The sequence below is a fragment of the Rhinolophus sinicus genome, linkage group LG12 (assembly GCF_036562045.2).
Source record: "Rhinolophus sinicus isolate RSC01 linkage group LG12, ASM3656204v1, whole genome shotgun sequence".
Classification (NCBI taxonomy): domain Eukaryota; kingdom Metazoa; phylum Chordata; class Mammalia; order Chiroptera; family Rhinolophidae; genus Rhinolophus; species Rhinolophus sinicus.
Genome location: NC_133761.1, coordinates 48,821,718 through 48,843,921, shown reverse-complemented (window position 1 = coordinate 48,843,921; position 22,204 = coordinate 48,821,718). Strand labels below are relative to the sequence as shown.

Sequence of the window (22,204 nt, the reverse complement as noted above, 5' to 3'; positions counted from 1 at the left end):
ATCATATGCAACTCTTTTAAGTGATAGTCCTTTTCTAAAGCAGACAGGAAATAATTTATTCTGAATTTCCAAATAAGGGGTAATTTCTGAGAAACAAAGTCCTATTTGTAAGTGATTTTTTTTTCCCTTAAGATGAGAAAGTACTTTAACATGAAATATGCACAATTTAGGTTAATGCAGCCCTTTCTTTCAGTGATTATTTTACCTAGCTGGGATCAATTTAGGAATTTCAAGTACTACTGTGTTTCCCCGAAAATAAGACCTAGCCAGATGATCAGCTTTAATATGTCTTTTGGAGCAAAAATTAATATAAGACCCTGTCTTATTTTACTGTAATATATAATATAATATAATATAATATAATATAATATAATATAGTAATATAATATAGTAATATAATATAACGTAACATAATATAACATAACATAATATAATATAATATAATATAATATAATATAATATAATATAATGTAACATAATACCCGGTCTTATTTTACTATAAGACCTGGTATAATATAATATAATATAACATAATATAATCTTATATAGTATAATACCGGATGTTATATTAATTTTTGCTCTAAAAGATGCATTAGAGCTGATTGTCTGGCTAGGTCTTATTTTTGGGGAAACACGGTATAGCTCCAAAAACTTGCCTTCACATTAAGTTGCAGGAACAAATTGGAATGTGAATCCATGGGACGGATGCTGGGTGTTATGGCAGAAAGGAAATGTACTGTCTTTGAAGAAAGAAGAACTCTGCCCACCAACTCCTCTTTCCCTCGGAGGGTTACGTGACCCACTGAGTATGTCCCAGGACCACACGAGCCTAGAAGTATTGGCAGTCCCTAGAATCCTCCTCTCATCTCACTTTGCATGGGCTCATTCCCACACCTTGCACAGACATATAATAACACGGACTATCCATGAATCTTCTCCAACCAGACAGCTCCTGAAGGCAGACCTCCTTTAGGCCCCTCCCAAGTCTTTCACATGGACTTCATCAAAGCACCTTTCATTCTTTGTGTTCAAGTACTAATTTATGACCTCCCCTCCACAAACTCAGCCCTCTTACTCCGTGTCCTGCCTCCATGGATGACATCTATATCCACTTGCCCTTTTCTTGGAACAATAAAGCCTTCAGACACTCAGCTGGCCACATGGCTACCTTCCTTGCTGCTAGGAAGGCACGGCTGTGCACAAAAGAAAAACGTTCACTTCTACTCCTCACTCTCCTATACATTACTGATGGTCAGCAATTCTTTCCCCATCTATTCTTCACAGAAAAGTCAGAATGATCCTTCTAAAACATGCTTTAATCAGGTCACTCTTTTGCTCAGTCTTCCAACGGCTCCCAGGTCACTTAGTGTAGAATCCAAGGTCCTCACAATGGTCTATGTGGCCTTGTGTGATCTGCTCCTGACTTGATTCCCTTCTCTTATCATTATCCTGCCTTCTATTCCAGGGCTCCTCTCTGCCTCTTCCCCAATACCCCATGCGTTCTCATACCTCAGGGCCTTTGCTTATGTTGTTTCCCTTCCTGTACTTCTTCTCACCCATCTTCCCATGGGCCCTTACTGAAAAGGACGTTGTTAAACACTCTCTACAAGAGGACACTGCCATGATTCTCTGTTGCCCTGATACACTTAAGTATACTTAATAAAACTGACCTCCCCGGACACAGAATATTCACATCTATCTCTGTACTTCTCTCTGCCCCTTCTAGACTGTAACTCCTATAAAGGCACAATCTTTTCCGCTTTATTGCTGTCATAGCCTCAGTGCCTAAAAGGATGTCTGGTACAGAGTACGTAATTGATAAATATCCCAGTTTTAGGATCTCTCAGAAAGAGGAAGCATACTCTCTTTGAAGACATCGTACAAGGTTGATGAAGTATAGGAAATTTGCAATACACAATAATTTTACTATATTTGGGACCAATATTATGTGTTAACATACAGCATTATCAAACATCTTGTTCAGGAGTGCTCCTACTTTATAATTTTTTTCACTCAAAAAAACCCACCACCACTCTAATCAGAGAAATTTACATTTTTATTCATGTTCTTATCATCTTGTCAAGTGCATGTTTACTTTACCTAAGCTCCAATGTAAACCTTTCTGTGCACAAAGTGAGGGCTTAAAGCTAAGGCAAGGATTAGGTCCATCGATATTTCATTACCACCATTCCTCTTAAACTTGTCACACTTCAATACAGAATCCTCCCCTGAAGGAAAATGAACTGAGAAGTCTCATTCTATATTTTTAAACAATACAAATTAGTCACATCCAAACAAAACACATTTTCACTTTGTTATTTAAGACTCCCATGGAGAGAAATGGAAAAGTTTACATTATTTTAAAACAAATATAGCATATATATGTGTGTGTGTGTGTGTGCGTGTGTGTGTGTATACACACACACACATATACATACAGAGGCACTATATATATTATATATAATATATATAGTATATTTATTATATATTCACATATATAGTATTTTTAAATTATCTTCACCCTTTAGGTTTCGAACTAAATCTTTGTCACTTAATCAATAGTGAATTTATCACAATACTGGGACCAAAGTGATATATCTTTCATCTGAATTTCAAAAATGAGAATAAATGATATTACAGTACAAGATTAGCTACTCTAAGAACACAGAATGATTTAAAGGACTTTAGAAGTATCTTTGTCCTTTTTGAGTCTCTTTGTTTCTCACCTCACAACATAGATTCCTCAAAAGCAGCACTATCAACACTTTGTTACCTGAATTTGAGTTATATACTATATAAAACAGACAACAAAAAAATTGTAAGTTTTGATTTTCTATTAATTTAGTACTCACCAGAAAAGTTTTATACTATTTCAGTAAGAGTCTTAAAAAAAGGATTAATATTTTAAAAATATTCATAAAACAAAGTCCAGCTGTTTATAAAGAAGAAAAATAAAATAAACTGAAGGGAGAATTAAAGTAACTATATAATTTTACACTGAATCTAGCAAAGAAGAATGCAGTTAGACTTCAGAATAAAAATCTATTCTAAGGCATATGTTCTTTCCAAAATGTTAGTCATTAATGATAACAACAACAATTTTTCTAAACCTAAAAATATTTTACGAAAACAATTCTGTTATTCAACTTCATCTGCTTATTTACTGAGTTATTAAACCAAAGTGTGCTCAGTGTGTGCACTGGGCGCTCTCTTAAGTACTGGGAACGTGAAAACGAGGGACAGGATGTGTGCCCTGGGGCTGTAGGCACAGCACAGCCTTGTTCCTCACGTGTGGCACAAGGACTCTTCATGTGCTCATCTACGACTTCTATGCTCCATAACAATCCTTAGAATTGATCAATTGTCCAAATTTTCTTTAAATGCATTACCACCCAGTGTTTCTGGAGTGCTGACTAACTTTCAGAATGTAGAGGATGCAAAAATCAGCCAGGCCTGCAGGAGCACGGGGGCTGGAGGTGGTGCTGGTCTGGGGAAGGGAGCCCTCACGCTGGCCCTCCCAAGCTGTGAGACTGGAAGTTAGACACTTCCCAATCCCTGTAGACATAATTTTTTCTCTCCATCCCTCCCTTTGACATAAAATTGAACCATGAAGGGCCTCTGTGATGTCAAAATTAAAATCACTATCCTCTGAAGCCTTACCATGCCTAGGCACGGAGCAAGCCCTTTCTAAACTAGTCTCATTAAGGCTTTTCAACAGTCTGCCCATCCGTAAAGTGGGCCTAATTACCGTCACTGGCAGATGGGAAAGCAGAACTAAGGTAGGTCAGGAAACAGGGACACGCAATTGGTAGGTTTTAATCCAGGACTTGAACCCAGAGCTCCTCACTGCAAAATGTATGCCCATAACCACTACACTATGCCACTAACTGTGGGGAAGTGCCTTTAAACCATAGATACACGACATACTATGCTGTTAGTCTTAAAGGAAGAGGGACGTGTGTGCAAATAAATACAATATGCTTAGTGGACTTGAATAAGCTTAGCATTAAAATGTATGGCATTTAAAACATTAAATACTGTATTCATAATTTTATAATAGAGTTTGAATAGTTAGTCATGGAATCTTTTACCACTATGATAAAATACTTTTAGGAAAAAACCCAAAACAATATTGCTAAGTCAATGGGGGGAAAAAAAAAAAAAAAAAAAAAAATATATATATATATATATATATATATATATATATATATAATATATGTATATATACATTATATATACATATATATTTCTTATAATGTATTATATTACATATAACATATACACATTATATATAAATTATATATTATATGATATATATATACACACACACACACACACACACACACACACACACAATATGTATCCTGGTTATGGTTCCACGGTCTTTATGACTGAAATGGAGTGAGACAGAGCCTTAAGAACATGGTGGGCCATGATATCTCTAAGAGCTTCAATGTGAAATCTGAGAAGGTAGCAGAGGTGAGGCTGGAGCAAGAGAAGGCTAATATTATATTAGTCCCTTCTGCACATAGATCAATGAAAAACTTTACAATATAGTAAAATAAAAAATCAAAACCGCCAATATTTTTTTTGGAGACGGGCAACTACCTTAAGGGCAGACAGTTCTGTGTATTAGGGTGAAATATCCAGCATAGCCTCAGAAACAGTAGTATTGATGGTGGTAAGAATATAGTTATAAATTCTCATGCATACATTTCTTGAGAGTGCCTAGTTAAAATTTGTCACCCTTAACATTAGTTAAGGCAGGTTTTTATGGTCTTGTGATACGAAGACCACAAATTTATTAAGTTTTTTCAATGTTAAAGAGTTTAAAACATAAAAGGGATGAATTTAACAATGCATAGACTGATTTTTAAAAAGAATATCTAAGGATCAGTGTGATCTAATTGACTCAGAAAGACAGTGCGATAACAGCACAGCATGACAGTGTTTTTCTTGAGTACTTTCACTAATGAATCGCAGTGATGAATAATCTCTGAACCTAGCACCAGGGTTACACAGGAAAAATCAGCTTCCATTAAAAGGGCTTCATTAACAAATACATTTCAAGACCAAATATAAAACTGGTAGATGTTTTCTTAGTACAAATTAATCCATTAATTATTCTTGGGCCATAGAGGATACATCTCATGTCTCATTAATTTTCAAAAAATTACTATTGTTATTAAAATAGTATTATTAAGAAAATGATGTTCCAAGTAATCTGGCACACATTAGGCAATCAATATGAATCTGTTGAATGAATGGATGACATCTGACCCTAAGTGATAGCCTTTGTCCCATAATTTTTTCCTAAGTACTTACGTTAATAAATAATAAAGGAAATTGAATGACTCTACATCTTATAAAAGATGTTAAAGTTTTACGAGTTGGGCACATTACATTTTTCTCTACTGAACTTTTTTCCAACTAAAAAAGGGTGGGAGGGTGAAAGCTCAAATGAATGAAACTCACTGCTAATCCTTTGGGATGCTCCAGAATGTTGGGGAAATTTATTTATTGCATCATCTCTCTAGTTGGAAGGGCATGATAAGTCTAGAGGGCTTCATGGATCACTTAGCATTTATTCAATAACAAAGCATTTGTTTAGTGACCAGTTAGGACTGCCATTAGGAATACTAGGATGGATACAATATGAGGGTCCCAGTCCTCCAGGAACTCACAGTCTGAAGGGGGAGTGAGCAAGGAAACCAGTAAGTTAAAACACAGAGTGTAAGTGCTGAGTAACTATGAGGGAAGGGCTCACCTGGGGAAAAGATGAGCAGGGCATGTGGAAAGGCATCAATGAACAGGGGAGATTTAATCTGGGTTTAAAGATTAAAACAGATTTGGTAGGAAAAGGGTTCAGTGTGCTCCAGCAGCATGTACAAGCACAGTGTTTGGATAAGTCCCTGGAAATAGTAAGACACTGGACTGGTGGGACGTATACAGGAGTCATGGAAGGGAGTGGCTGAGATGAGCTTGCATAGGAACTTAGTGAGTTTGTAGGACAATGGAGTCAACAGTTTGTAAGGTAGAGAGGTAACATGTGGTCCATTTTTTTTTTTAAAGATATAGATTATTTTGGAGTCAGCACTGAGGAATGATTGGAGTGAGAAAAACTGGTGGCAAGGAGACAATTGAAGAGACTATTAAAGAGGACATTTGAGTCATTCAGTTGAGATGTTAGCTGATAGCAACAGCAAGACGGTGGAAGAAGAGTGAGTCAAAGATAGAACAAATTTTGAGAATATGGGAGAAGCAGCGCTGGAAGTTTTTATCATTGCTTTTGTTTGTACTCTTTGGGGATGAACATGGACTACAGGTTATAAAACTGCCTTTCTTTTGAGAAAGCCAATGGAAGGTCTCTAGAAGGAAACTGAGAAGTTAGCATAATATTTAAGAATAAGATGCTCATTTATTCCTCACAACAATCCCAGGAAAATATTTCTGTTTTCATTTTTAGATGAAGAAACTGATGCTCAGAGAAGTTAAATATCTCCTCTTAAATCACAGAGCCAGAGGTCCTGGCTGGGGTTCCATGGTTGTTACAACTGAAACACAGATGTGAAGGAAGACAGAGCCCTAAGAATATGGTGGGCCATGACATCTCTTAGAGGTTCAATGTGAAATCAGAGAAGGCAGGCAGAGGTGAGGCCAGAGCAAGAGAAGGCTGCGACCAATGGTGCGAGTGAAAGTAGCAACAGCTCAACCGTTCAGTTGTAGGAAACCGAGGATAACTCAAAATACAAGTAGAGACAGAAATGGAGACAGACTATCTCTACCTTTGTCTCTCATGAAAGGACATGATATTCTGAGGGCAGACGCCATCTTGTATTTAAAAGGAAAAAGGCTCCCTTACATACCTATTTCCACATGCATCTCTTCTTGGCTCCATCTGCAAAGACATGCTCCCTTTTGACTCTCCCTGTCCAGCTTCCAATCTCACTCTCTCCAAGGTCCCCATCTCAGAATATGCACACACTCTCCATGCACTGCCTTGCCTTATTCACCTATGTATCCTTTCACTGATTACTGAATATTTTCCTCAAGGCAGTTATTTAGAGCAGGGTTTCTCCACCTTGGCACTATGGATATTTTGGTCTGGATAATTCCCTGTTGTGGGGTGGGGGTAGGGTGGGGGGGAATCTCATGCATTTTAGGAAGTTTGCATCATCCCTGGCCTCTGCCCACTAGATGCCAGTAACATTTACCTCTCCTCTGGGACAACCAAACGGGGCTCCAGACATTGCCCAGTGTCCCCTATTGGGCAAAATAGCCCTTGTTAAGAAGCATTGATTTAGAGGATTAGGGTTTTGCATTGAGAGAAAGGAAAAGTTCAGGTTATCAGGTTTCTCCCGTTTAGGAAGTGAGTGGGAATTACTCTTGACAATTTTCTGTAACACTTTTTTTCTTATATGTAAACTGTGGATATTATCTATCTCACAGGGCTGCTTTGCCGATTAAATTAGATAACCTGAAGTAATGATAATTAATATGTGTCAGGGGACTCCCTAGGTACTGGATCACAGCAGTACCTCGAAAATATGAGATGGTTGAGCAGATTAGATTGTGGTAACTGCTCTGAAGTACAAACAGCTTAGTGTAAAATGGTCTTTATTAGTTGAAAATGTATCCCAGAAGGACAGCTTCCTGCACGACCACGATGACATTTTGTTGACAACTTTGAGACAAGCTCTCAAACTTCTGTGTATTTTTTTCTAAACAGGAAGCAAATGCATTGCAACCAGAAGTGAAGAATATGCCCAAAGTCATGGTAACTAGCGGAAGAAGAATATTAATGTGAGACCTGGGCCATTCTACTTGGTTCTATTCGCTGCATTGTTTTAACACTTTGTGTACGGTTTAATGAAGTATTTGGGAATAAGCTATGTATGAACATAGGCCAAGGGCTGTTTTATTGATGATTCATTTTTTCCTATAGATCTACTTCCACTGGTTTTTCTATATTGAAAATAGTCTTTTCAATCTTTTAAGGGCAGAATTCATCCACAAGTATTTCTAACTCTCTTGATCGCATAGAATGTTGCTTGCAAAATATGTGACTCCCCTTTCTTTCCTTCTTAAAAGGATCAAATTGTGTGCCATACTTTTATGAAGATCAATCACAACAGTTTTTATGTTACAATAGCTTTGATATAAGATTTAAAATGAGGTATATTTGAAGAGAAGGACAATAATGTAAAGTCTGTTCCACTGATACAAAGAGTTGTTATTTAGTACAATAAGTGGCAGTTTACTTCTCACTGTTCAATGTTCTCAAAAATATATAAAGACTGGCTCATTTTTCAAAAGCTTAAAGGGTAACAAAATTAAACATACAGCTATCTAATATCATAAATACAGTGTTAGGCAAACACACAATTTTATGCCTAATGAAATAAACTACATAATTTGAAATAATTTTATGAGGACCTAGACAACAATCTGGAAACTACCGCTTTAACTTGATTCCATAAAACACTCAAAATTTAATTGAGAGTGGTAGAGAAAGGAAGCCAAAATCAAGACCTCTGGGATCATTGAGGTTAAAAGGCCAAAGGATTTCATCACATAAAATCCTGACTTCAATGAATTTCTTTCAACCATGAGCTGACTACAAATATAAGTAAAATGGGTGAGGACCGATATACCTGCCAGGACCACCGTGTGTCATCCCTGCTGCCGTGATCCTGGATGTGAATCCACTGGCCCTGGAGTGTCATCGGCATGCTTTCACCTCCATGCCTATCAGATATGTAATTTCTTTTCTTAGAGAATGAATATTTTAATGTTAGGCAGAACTTTACTTTTCTTGGGCTTTTTTCCTTTTTTGAAAATAACAAAATTACATAACTAAATTTGACGTTAGCTACTAAAAAGCTTAGCGTCAAGTCTGAGGATCAACATAGCAACTGTAGGTTCTGGGGTCTTACTATTTGTGACTGATACGTCTCCAGTTTTATTTATATTTGTCCTGCCCTAATTTTCTATTTCATTTATAATTATTTTATTCTTATTATAAACCACCTGAAATCTTTTTTTTTCTTGTTAAAAAAAAAAGAAAGCAGAGAACAGGTATATAAATAAGAACAAGTAAAGGGCAGAGGATGAAAATGCTTAGAAAAGCTAATACTGTAAAGAAAAATATGTTTCAACCTTGACATGGCCAAGTTAAATATGGGAAAGTTCTTGATTTCAGAACCCTTGACATCAAAGTTATCATTGATCATATTATTAATACTCTGATAAAGAAAAATGGTTTGCTTTTAAAATCTCCCCCATATGGGATTACAATTTAGAAATTCTAAATATATTAAATTACTTTTCCCTGAGGAACAGAATGTTATTATACTAAGAATGCAATTTAAATTCAAAGTGAAATTATACAACTGCTGAGAAAATAACTTTATGCACGAGGGTTTACATTACTGTTGATAAGACCATCCGATCATTTTGGACCATCTACTTTTTTTCCAAAATGCAAAAGTGAAGCAATGTAAACCATATCATCTGTAATTGGGTTTGAGCTTTGGCAAGAAAAGTCAGAGACTTAACAGATAAGTAGACGGAAGCCTGGGAACAATTCAAGTGTCCCCTGGAGTTTATCTGGGTAGCATGTCACCAGATTGGACAACACTGGAAGCGGTCTGGCACAGCGCAGCTGTTTTTGCACCAACTAGTATTTACAGCAATGTCGTAATATTTCACCTCTTAAAGTTTGTCCACATGACTCCAGTAAATATTTGCAGATAAAGCACCTCAATCAGGAGTCTTTACTAGAATACCTCCTTCACGTTACAGGAAAAAAAAAATTTAAAGATGGAAATATTACTGAAGAAGGACAGCGAAGTAAACAGCCATGTCTTAATAAAACCAGGATGAGCTGCTAACCAACATGGTAGCTTCCTGGCCCTCTGACTGTCCAAATTCTTTAAAAACAATGCCCATTTCTGCTCCAATAGACAATACCAGTTACAGTCTCTAATTTGATGAATTACCACTTACTACTCATCATTTTATGTATCTAGTTTCTTGGCTAAGTCAGTTCCCAGTTTTGGTATAATTTCATTTACTTGTATTTAAAATTAAAATGTATTTGAATTATTCGTTCAATCATTCCACAAATATTTTTTTAAATTATGTTTTATTTTTCAACTATAGTTAACTATAGTTAACATACAACATTATATTAGTTTCAGGTGTACAACATAGTGATGAGACATTTACACAACTTGCGAAGTGGTCAAGCCAATAAATCTAGTACCTATCTGATACCATACACCATTATTAGAGTAATTTTTATTATACAATATTCCTTATGCTATATCTTACATCCCTGTGACTACTGTGTAACATCCTATTTCTACTTCTTAATCCCTTCCCCTTTCACCCAGCCCCAAAACCCCACCCATCTGGCAACCATCAAACTGTTCTCTGTATCTATGAGTTTGTTTCTGATTTGTTTGTTCATGTGTTTTTTTAGATTTCACATATAAGTGATATCATATGGCAATTGTCTTTCACTGTCTGAGTTATTTTGCTTAGCATAATACCCTCTAGGTCCATCCATGTTGTTGCAGATGGCAAGATTTTATTATTTTTTATGGCTGAGTAATATTCTATTGTATATATGCACCACTTCTTCTTTATCCATTCATCTATTGATGGACACTTAGGTTGCTTCCACATCTTGGCTATTGTAAATAATGCTGCATTGAACATATAGGTGCTTACGTCTTTTCATATTAGTGTTTTGGGTTTTTTTTGATAAATTCAAAAACGTGGAATTACTGGGTCCTTCTCTGTCTCTTGTTATAGGGGGATAGCCTTTGTTTTAAAGTTTATAAAGTCTATTTTGTCTGGTATAAATATTGCTACCCCAGATTTTTTATTTTTTTTATTTTTCCGTAAAATGTTTTCCTATCCCTTTCCTTTCAGTCTGTGTGTGTCTTTCAATCTAAAGTGAGTCTCTTGTAGGCAGCATATGTGAAGGTCTTGTTTTCATATCCATTCAGCCACCTTATGTCTTTTGATTCTCTTTTTGTCTTTAACCTTTGATGTTGTCATTATGATGTGCTTGGTGTGGGCCTCTTTTGGTTCATCTTGTTTGGAACTCTGTGCTTCCTGGGCTTTTGTGTTCATGTTCTTCACCAGGTTAGGGACGTTTTCAGTCATTATTTCTTCAAATAGATTTTCAGTTCCTTCCTCTCTCTCTTCTTCTTCTTCTGGTACCCCCAGGTCCCTCATCATATGAATGTTGGTAGGCTTGATGTTGCCCCAGAAGCCCCTTAAACTATCCTCATTTTTTTGGATTATTTTTTCTTTTTGCTGTTCTGAATGGGTGTTTTATGCTACCTTACCTTCCAAATAGTTAATTTGAGTCTCTGTTTCATATAATCTACTCTGATTCCCTCTAATGTATTCTTCATTTCAGTTATTGTCTTTTTCATCTCTGACTGGTTACTTTTTATGTTTTCTAGCTCCATTTTTATATTTGTTATCTCTTTGTTGAAGTCCTCCCTGCAATCACTGAGCAATATTATAACCAGTGTTTTGAACTCTGCATGTGATAGATTGTTTGCCTCCATTTTGTTTAATTATTTTTCTGGAGTTTGTTCTGTTCTTTCATTTGCTTTGTCTCCTCATTTCTTTGTCTCCTCATTTTGGCTGCCTCCCTATATTTGGTTTTATGTATTCGGTAGAGCTGGTATGTCTCCTGGTCTTGGTGGAGTGGCCTTATGTAGTAGGTGTCCTGTGGGGTCCAGTGGTGCAGTCTCCCCGGTCACCTGACGGGCTGTGTGTGCCCTCCTGTTGTAGCTGAACCTTGGTTGCTATTTGTACATTAATGGAAAGGATGGATCCCTGGGCTAATCGGTTGTGAGGAGTGGCTATGACTACAGCGGAGGAGCTGTTTTGCAGGAACTGACCCTATGGAGCAGGTTAGCTTTATCAGGGCTCTGGTGCCTGCCCAGTCTGCCCTTTGGGTGTGTCATTTGTGGAGGTGGTTGAGTGATGCACTGGTGTGATCTGAAGCTTACCACTAGGTCTGTTGGTTCTGGGGTAAACAGTTGATTATGCTATGCACAACGGGTATTCACACAGACCCAAGCTTCGACTCAGCTTCAATGCACCTTGCATTTATTGATTTCTTTTAAAACTCTGATTAAAATAATATCACTAAACCCCCCAGAGAATTGATGACAATTTTCTGATGATACCTTTTCTTCTTCCCTTCCAGTGGTAAGTGTAAAATCTACAGTTATGGTGTGGTTAGAATTTAATGAAAAATGTCAGTGGCTAAAACAATGGTCCACACAATCACTGTACAGTCACTCTTAGACAAAATAGTCTCCACTACAGCTCACATCGGTCACTAGATTTAATTATTCACTGGTGAAAAGGAAGGTCTGTATGTCTGAGAAACAGAAGAAAAGACGCCATCTATAACCGAACCTAATTCTGTTATTATGCCTAAAAACTTACCAATATCAACCTACAATGCTGGGTGACTCATGCAACTACAAAGAGGTGACAATTAATATACTTTGGTTGCTGTGCCATAAAAACAATCTTACAATAACGTCATTGCCAAATTATAAAACCCTGATAGTCGTATGAGATCAGGACACTGATGGGTGACATTAGTAGGAGAGGTCAGTAATACTCGGGGGTCATCACCTAGAGGAGCTGAGAAGCAGAAGGTACTGGGGTAGGAGTTGAATAAACCTGCCTGGGCATCTTCAGCTGCACTTTTCATGAAGTTCCCCCTATTTTCCTCATGAAACTTACTAACTCAAAGACTTTGTCTTCCAACAAAGCCTCAATTCAGATTCTTTATCCAACCAATGTATAAATGATCATTATCAGTTATTATCATTATTACTATTATTACTGAACAGGTTTCAGCAGGAATGACCAGATACTTTTACATTGAAAATAAATACTCTGTCTGTTGGATGGAAAACAGCTTGACTAGGGACAAGAATGGAAATGAAAAGATGATTTAAGGACAAATGTGGAAGATGGGGAAGGGAAGTGACATATGACAGAGATGAAGGAAAGTATCCAGCAGTGGTTCTAAACCCCAGTGGCACATTAGAATCATTTGAAGAGCTTTTTAAAACTTCTGAAGACCTAGCTCCACCCTCACAGGTATGGACTTCATGGTGTGGGTGTAGCCTGAACACTGGTACCTTATCACAGGGAGGGTTGAGGACTCCAGGTCCGAGCTTAGCTCTGGAGGATGATGGATCAGACGTGGAGAGGATAAGAAGAGGGAAGTATCTCCTTTAACAACGGGATTTCTGGCATGACAACAAGGTGATCTAGTGCATTTGGTGCATTGCAATAGTGAATTGGTTTTCCCCTCTTACCCCCACCCCCCGTTCCCTTCCTTTCTTCCCAATTAAGTAATAACACTCTTTCTAATAAAAGCATAACCATGGTCACAAGGTCATACGTTAAGCAGTACATCTAGGTCTCATATCTAATTAAGTCTCAGGTCGGCATTACTTCCCAAACATGGTTTGCAGCAGACATTCTTTTTTTGGGGGAGGGAAAGGGGTGGGCAGAGGACCTGTAATAGAGTTTTACCTTTGCAAACACAACATATACGGATGGGAAACTTTTCTAAATATGTACCAGCATATCAATAAGCCAGCCATATTCCTAATAGTATTTAAAAAATTGAATATGAGACAGCAATGAATCCTGTAATAAAGTATCCCTAAGTGATAACATACCCCCACACACTACTCATCCAAGGAGTCTTAACTGGATTGAATCAGTAGCTACAGGTTTATATCTTACGAAAATCTAATTTCTATTCCCTTCAAAGAATTCATTAATCCAGGAAAAACCCCTGTCAAATACTGAATTTTTTGCTTTTATATCATATGTATGGGATGATACACCAAGGCAGTAACTGTCATAAAACCTTAGAGCTCAAGGGATCATTAATTCAATATATAGTCATTTACTTGATAATTTAGCACTCAGTTTTGTCTAAGCCTAGACTAATTTTGGATGAAAAAAGAAGTTTATATCTTTCAGTTAGAATTTTGAACTATAGATATTACACTGACAAACATACCAGGTATTAGGTATATGTCATATACTTGATTTCATATATTTGATTTCCATGGGGTTGTAGATAAGTCTTATTATTTTAAGAACCATATGAGCACAGAATTTCCCCTCTCTCCTGAAATGAATGCATTCTTAATTTCTATTTATCACATAACAAACAAGATGAATGGGTCTTCAGGAACCTCATATGTCATACTAAAAACACATACTAAAGACACACAAGTAGACAAGACAAAGTTCATCTCTGACGCATGAGTTTTACTCCGCAGAGCAAATTCCATCCTCAGAAAACAACAAGAACAACAGGAATGGATATCTGTCCAGAGTTATGATTCAAAGGAATGGTGGAGAATATAAGTGGAGGTTTTACATACCTACTCCAGGTAGACCATCAAACCAACCCAGCGTATCAAGGACCGTGCTGTGTGCTGAACTTCCTCTGAAGAAAGAAATCAGGTGCCATGTCACCATGAAAGCTGAAAATCAAACAAATGAAGAAGTGGTAAATAAATCTACACATGATACAAGGCAAAGCAGGATACCTAGATCACTAAATTGTGAGAAGGGATTTTCATTAAGTGATAGGCTTCATAAAAGGATATTTATCCCAGTGTTTTCCAAATATACCTCATCAAGAAACCCTTTTATTCTACACCCTTTCCTTGGCCTGCTGAATGCATGATCTCAGCAGTTACTGAGGAAACAATGAGTTTGTGCAATCTGCTTCCCCACCCAGAGGTCTCATTGTGTGGTCTTTGTCATATGGTCACAGATTCTCAGTTTGAAACTTCCAGTAATAATAACGTTAAGAATGCTTTATAAGATTCGTCCCTGAATATGTACACATAATGCACATTTATTTCTATTATATATAGAAACCTGGGGGTTGAGATTCTTTCACAAGCAAATATACAAGGAATCACTCACCTAATACTTTAATTTGTTATTTCATGGCAACAAGTGTTTGATATTCACTCATCATTATGATCAATATTTACTGAGCAAATAACATGAATTAGGTATTAGGTTGTAAAATGAACGGGACTTGGTCCTGCCCTTAAAGAACCCAGTCAAGTAGGAAAGGCCAAGCTGGATGCAGACTATCCCCAAGTAGGGTGCCGAGAACTAGTCATTGCCTGTCCCTGGTTGTAGGCAGACACTGACGTGATGTCACCACGCAGAGGGTCTTTAAGCTGAGTCCAAATGCTGAGTAGGGGAGTGTCCAATGGACCAAGGGAGGTGGAGGCAAGAGGGAGGAGAAGCGCATCCAGGCCGCATGTTCAAATGGCAGGTTTTGAGAGCTGCCCTACAGGGCCTGCGACAATGTGAGACACACAGGACGTACACAGTCAAAATGGCAGAACATCCTTGTACAGATTTAAATGACTATAAATCAGCCTCACAGAACAAACAAAAGCACTTGCCCCTACTATTTGTACAGAATTTGAACATCTTTTTCTAAAATCCTGCACAATATTACCTCGGTCTGGTTCCACAGTCTCTCCAAGGTAGGACAGTGTAACTGGTTGAGCGGCTTGCCCGGATCATGAAGGGATTTGAGGCGACTAGAGGTTGAGATGCGCTAGGCCTCCCTCTGCTGCAGGGAGAGCCACGTGAGGCCAGGATTCAGGAAGAGTAAACATGCTGCAATGGTGAATGTGGTGCGGCCATGACAGTCACCGTCCTGGTGTCATGACAAGTGCCTTCCTGTGTGTGCTGCGGAGTGGGCTCCAGGCAAAACTGGACTGTCTCCACTGTCGCCCTTCCTACTTCCACTCTCCGGAATGTAAGCATGGAGTAGAAACTCAAGGCTGTGACTAAGTCCATATTTTTTCACCTTGTGACTTTCGATATTTTCAGTAATGGCCTTGTAAAGCCATATTGCAGACATGGTTGGCTACTGTGTACTGTCCAGAAACAATGAAAAAAAACAAAAAAACAGTCATTCTGTCTAAATTCAGCTGTGATCCTCAATCAAATTCCCTCTGTGGACTTAACTGCTACATACGAGCCTCTCTCAGGACTTGTGGTCCTCAGCTCTGAAGACGTCAGCACGTTATAACTTTGCTGCTGTAGTGTGTGGATAAGGGGATTGATGTGGTTAAGAAGTTGGAATTGACACATCTATTCAGACAGGGGAGGGTAGGCATGGGGATGGGGAAAAAGCAAGTTTAATAGTATAAAAAATGAAGAAACCTTGTTTATGATACATACAGAGAGGCTTATGTAAGAAAGAAAACACCAAAAAAAGCGGTGGATTTCTCTGGAGGATGAGAGATAGAGATGCTGAGGCTGAAAAGACTGGAGAATATCGTCCCTTCTTCTCCCTCCTCCCCCATTTCCTCTTTTAGATCCTAAAGTGAAACTGCTTAGAATACGTCTCATCATGAGAATGAAAAATCCTTTGGTAGCCCCCACACTGCCTTGCACTCATGAAAGAGGCTAGAAATGTATATTTTCAATGCTTTTCTAATTTAGAAAAGGTATGCTTGTTAGAGGCTTTCTGATGTCTTGCAACATATTAAGAATCATTTTGGCTTCAAAAAGAGTGGCTGCTCACAAAGACAACTTCTGCTACAAAGGTCCTCAACATAGAAACCAATCTTAGCAAGAGGTGAGCAATGATGCCCAGAAAACAGACACTAGATATAAGACAGACCAATCCAAGTGACAGCGTCATCCAGATACGCAAATTCTGGCCATTATAACTGCTTGGCAAACTACACTCCATTACCACAAAAGTAAGTTTGTTCTTGGGTAGGATGCAACAGATAGAAGATTTCGCTGGTAACCCAAAAACAAAACAAAGGAGTAAGTAAACAGATCAAAATACCTCAGAAATAACATGCAAGAAAAGTTGGATAAGACATTTCAAGGAGAAACTGGACTATACACAGAATTCTAAAATGAGAAATCCATGGAAAGACATTTATTTGAAGTGTACTTCTCATGTGTGTGAACACTTCAGTAATTCATGGGGCCCAATGATACACAATCTATTTCAGCTGGTGCTGGTGGGTTGGGCGCTGACAATCAGCCTCTGCAATGGAAACTCTGGACTGAGGACACAGGTTTTATGAAGCTTTAAACCAAAGAATTTGAATGAATGATGCTGGCAAGAATAGGGAGTGTCTGTAGATGGACCAGGGAAGGTGGGATAAGGATTCCTGTGTGCCGCTAATGAACCAGCCACTAACCACCTCATTTCCATAACCTTGTGAAGCAGAGAGCACAATCAGCAATTTACATATGAAGAAACTGTTTGTTTTGAAAGGCTAATTCACTTCATACACAGCTGCAAAGTGACCTGAGTTGAGATTTGAACTTATGCTTGTCTGGTAGTTAAGTGATTTCCCTAATTAAGCCACACTAATTTTCAAACAGTAAGCAATATGTAAATTGTGAAATTCTCAATGGCAAGCAAAGAAATCCTAATTTCAAAAAGTGACACAGATTGTACTAACTAAATGAGACTATTAAGGAAAGGATTGATAAACTCATATATTTCTAGTGATGTTGTAGATACGTACAGCCCATTGAATCACCAATCTAACCCACATCTCTATTAAGAATCCTTAAATATATTCATATCTTTGGACCTAGTAATCCCACTTACAAATTATCTTGGGGAAATAATTCAAAATTAGAAAATGGTATACTTAGGAAAATGTTCACTGTAGCATTATTCATAATAGTGAATAATAGAATCTGTGTGTGTATCCACAGGGGGACATCTCAGAATATGGTGGTATATTAAGTCCATGGTATGTTAAGTAGAGATAAAAGTAATAAACAAGTCGCAATATGGATACTGATAAAGAAAGCACCATGTAAAATTGTATGTTCTGATTTTCAGTAGGTACAAAATACGGGGGTGCCAAAAAAATGTATACGTATTGTAGATTCCATTACTATAAAACTCTAGAAGAAAAAAGGCTAATGTATGGCCCAGAAAGCAGAGCAGTGTCTGTCTGGGGCTGGAGGTAGGGTGGGTGTGTGTCTGCCAACTGGGAAGGAATGTAAGGGAACTCTGTGTGATAACGCATATGTACTATGACTAATCTTAGAAACGTGGTAAATTTTGTTTAACCCTATCCAAATATATACTTATATGGGTGCTTGTTATTGTACATACATTATACCTCAATATAACTGATTAAAATAAAATTTTATATACCACAACTTCTTTATCCATTCATCTATCGAAGGACATTTTGGTTGTTTATACACAATGGAATACTATTCGGCGGTAAGAAAAGATGATATAGGAACATTTGTGACAACATGGATGGATCTTGAGAGAGTAATGCTGAGCGAAACAAGTCAGACAGAAAAAGCAGAGAACCATGTGATTTCACTGATATGTGGTATATAAACCAAAAGCAACAAAAGAACAAGACAAACAAATGAGAAACAGAAACTCATAGACACAGACAATAGTTTAGTGGTTGCCAGAGGGTAACGGGGGCGGGGGGTGGGGGGTGGGAGATGAGGGTAAGGGGGATCGAATATATGGTGATGGAAGGAGAACTGACTCTGGGTGATGAACACACAATGGGATTTATAGATGATGTAATACAGAATTGTACACCTGAAATCTATGTAATTTTACTAACAATTGTCACCCCAATAAATTTAATTAAAAAAATAAATAAATAAAATAAAATAAAATTTTACCTGGCTTCTTATTCTTAAGATATCAGAAGTGATATCTTAAAAGTCTAATATTTAAAAATTTCCATATTAAAATATTAACTTAGGCTTATTAGGAAATATTCACATCTTGCATTGGTTTGAAAGTAATTGAGTGTTTGTGAGGGAAAGGTTGTCATACAGAAGAAACAAGTTGGCTGTGTGCTGCTAAGTACTGAAGCTAGGTGGTGAGTGCAGGGGCTTGAGTGTGCGGTTCTGCCTAATTTTGAACATGTCTGCAGTTTCTGATTTAAAGCATTCAAACATCGAGAGGATTGCATTCCTTTAATAAAACATTACTGGTAGTACATTAGTTGGCATCAGATGTCTGTTTTAGCCTCTCCTCTAAACATTTTCATCCTGAGTGTGTGTACCATCTTTCTGGGTCTTTCTCACATTTCCTATGCCGTCCTTTAGTGTTCTCTTTTTATCTTAGTCATTAGCGGCTCTCATCTTGGAATCAACATGTGTGACACATAGACGTCAAGACCTGAATAATTTGAGAGAACATTAGTTAAATCTCAGAGTCAGGTTCTGTGAATTTCAGTGAGCCTGGTCTGCAAAAGAGAGGCCCTTTTAGGGACAAATGACAAAACAAAGTGTAGAGAAACAACATTCTGTTAAGTGAAGTTGAATAGTCTGCTTTAACATGTTGATTGAAACCAACAGAACAAAGAAACCAATTCAACACAATGAACACAGAGAAAGACACAGTAGAAAAAATTTAAAAGGAAAAGGAAATTGCACTTGATAATCTTCAGCCTACCTTTCCCTTTTAAGGCATCAAATTCTTGCTAACTGGAGGGAAAGTTGGCTCCAGGCTCGGGTCACATACGTGGGGTTTGGGTTGGGAAGGCTGAGCCCGCTCCTGGCTAACACGAGTGAGAACAGGCTCCATGCTAACGGGGCCTCTTAGATTTTCCAGGGAGAATGAAGCTCAGGGCACAGTCAGTCAGAACAGAAACTGACTGACTATGTAGAAGGTGGAGTTCATCTAAGTGGGTAGGGATGCCCTTTAGAGCAATTAATGTCCCTTTCAGTTTCTTAGTGTTGTATAAAATGGATAAAGCATTCCACCCTGATCCTATTATCTCTAGAACCACCCATTGTTTCTATGAATAAGACCCCAAACTGTTTACCTAATGAGCACGAGTGGACAAAACACATGTACTAATGACCGACAAAGAACCTATTTTTAAGAGTTACACTCTGATGTGATAAATTAGAATTCTGTTCTCTAGAAATGAACAGAATGGATGGATGAATTGGGAATTGTTCATAGCGTGGAACTGGAATGATAAAGCTTCAGGGTGTTGAAGAGCGTGAGCTGTACAGAGCAGCACAAGACCCTCTTCCCACGGAGCTCAATGGTCCTTCAGACATGGTTCCTTTACTGAACTACAACTTCTGGCAAAATGTTTTACCTTAGAAATAAGGGCTTAAAGCAGCACAAGAAAAAAGAGTTTGAGTACAGAACAAGGGTCAAAATATTCCTAGAGCAGAGACATGTTCCTCCGGTTTCTTTTCCAAGATGTCCTACAGCTAGTCATTCCAAAGCTGTCAGGTAGAGAGTGTGACACATCAGTTCTTTGTGGGATAAAGTGAAGTGGAAATGATCACCCTTGCCTTTGGAAAGTTTATGTTCTCTTTTGGTCAAAAAGGTATGTCATAAGTAAAATGGTCCAAACGATATGTGTGTTTACACTCGATGCATATGATATGGATATCTATGTGTCCATATGTCTGTCTCGTCTCCCCTCTGGAGCGCTCAATGCTAGAGGCAGTGGGTACCTCTGCACTGTGGGAAAGGCTTCGATTCAGAAAGGATAAACTGGGAATGAAGGAAATGCTTTGTGTGAGATAAACTAGATCTTAAAATATGGGTACACTTCATAAAATAACAGAGGAGGGAAGTGCTTCAGGAATGGGGGACTATAAAAACAAAGGCTCGGGATCAAAAATAAAGATGAATAACACAGAGCTGAGCTATAGGAAATTAGGCTGGAACCAGGCGGGGAAACCTTGAATGCTGGTCTTCAGGAATTTGTACTTTATCCCGAGAGCAATGCAGAGTTACTATCATCACAAAGATACCACATGTATCTTCTATGAAACATAGATATGATCGAGATGGTCTTTATGCGAAAGATTTCTGGAAGCAATGTTTCTAGAGAAAGGGCAAGGAACTGAAGAAGCAAAGGACAAATCAAAATGTTAAAGTTTATTGACCTTATGTGATGAACAGAGCACATTGCTAAGTAGTAGTAAACTCCTAATAAAATGAGGTGCTTAGAGGCTGCACACATTGGCAAATGTCAAAGCAATTCAGCACAAAACACGTACTGCATGGTGCTGTAAGTTGTATGAGAAACACAACAGGGAATGTCATGGAGTTACAAAGCACAAGAAGGATGAGCTAGGTTCTTATCCACCAGGAGAAAGAAAGAAAAGACGACACGTAGAAAGTTGATTCATGTGTATCCTGTAGAGTGAAACAGAGTTTTGACTTCTGGGAGGTACGAAAGGAAAGCATGAAGGGACCCTTCTCTGAGAAAATTGTTTCTCTCCTTTGAGTTTCAGCTTCCTCAGGAAGCTCTAAATGTTTATGGTTTGCTTCATACTGAAGACCTATCAAATTTGCATGATAATCTGTGAGTATTGGAATCCAGTGCTCATGGGGAGCAGTCACAGCGGGAACCACGAGAACGGAGGAGACCTTGATGGAACTCGGGTGCCTGCAGTGTACAGGAACAGAGCTGCGGCTGAATGCTCAGGTAGGGCTGGGACGTCAGGGGCAGGTACCAAAGGATGTTCTCCAGAAAACATTTCACTAGTCTCAGGAAGTCCAAGTGGCTGACATTAAGATTTTGATTGCCAAGGCATCCACTCAAAGAAATCCATCTTGAATAAACATATTGCCATCTGTTCATATATCTGCTAATAAAACTCTAGATAAGAAACAGGTCACCCCACCCACGAAATTCCTGATTGGGAACTTCACCCTTTTAGAAAGACCTGGGTGTTCTACAGAACTGACGGCTTGAGTGACCCTGCTTTCCCTTTCCACACCCTAAGTCCCACTCTTAGGTTTAAATTTGCCAATAAAGAGTGAACCTGTGAAACCCTAGGCACCCCACCCTCAGACCCCAATAGAGGCCAAGCCTCAGGTCTGGTCTATGCTCTTCCATCTTTCTCTACTCTGAACTTTGCTCTGTGGCAGGACCTGTGAGTAATAAAACTTGTTCCTAAGAGTTTCCTGATGGTTTTTTGCTTAGGTGCATCTTGTAATCATAATAAGGACCATACGGGTAAGTTCAGCCATGAAAGAACTTCTCAACTGACTGGATATAAAAGAAAAAGGAGAGTATTCACATATTTTATAAGGCTACGAAATCAGTAGAATATTAATTCTTTTGAGTTA

At 38.1% G+C, this 22,204-nt stretch overlaps 1 protein-coding gene across 5 annotated transcripts in view; it reads right to left on the bottom strand.

The window, feature by feature from the left end:
• Nucleotides 1-22,204, bottom strand: part of CHRM3 (cholinergic receptor muscarinic 3) — a 446,537-nt gene that overhangs the window by 196,738 nt on the left and 227,595 nt on the right. For all 5 annotated transcript variants that reach the window (XM_019746845.2, XM_019746847.2, XM_074316778.1 and 2 more), the window contains exon 4: nt 14,466-14,567. The gene's annotated coding sequence lies outside the window, so the exon portion shown is untranslated. The remainder of the gene's footprint in view (nt 1-14,465; nt 14,568-22,204) is intronic.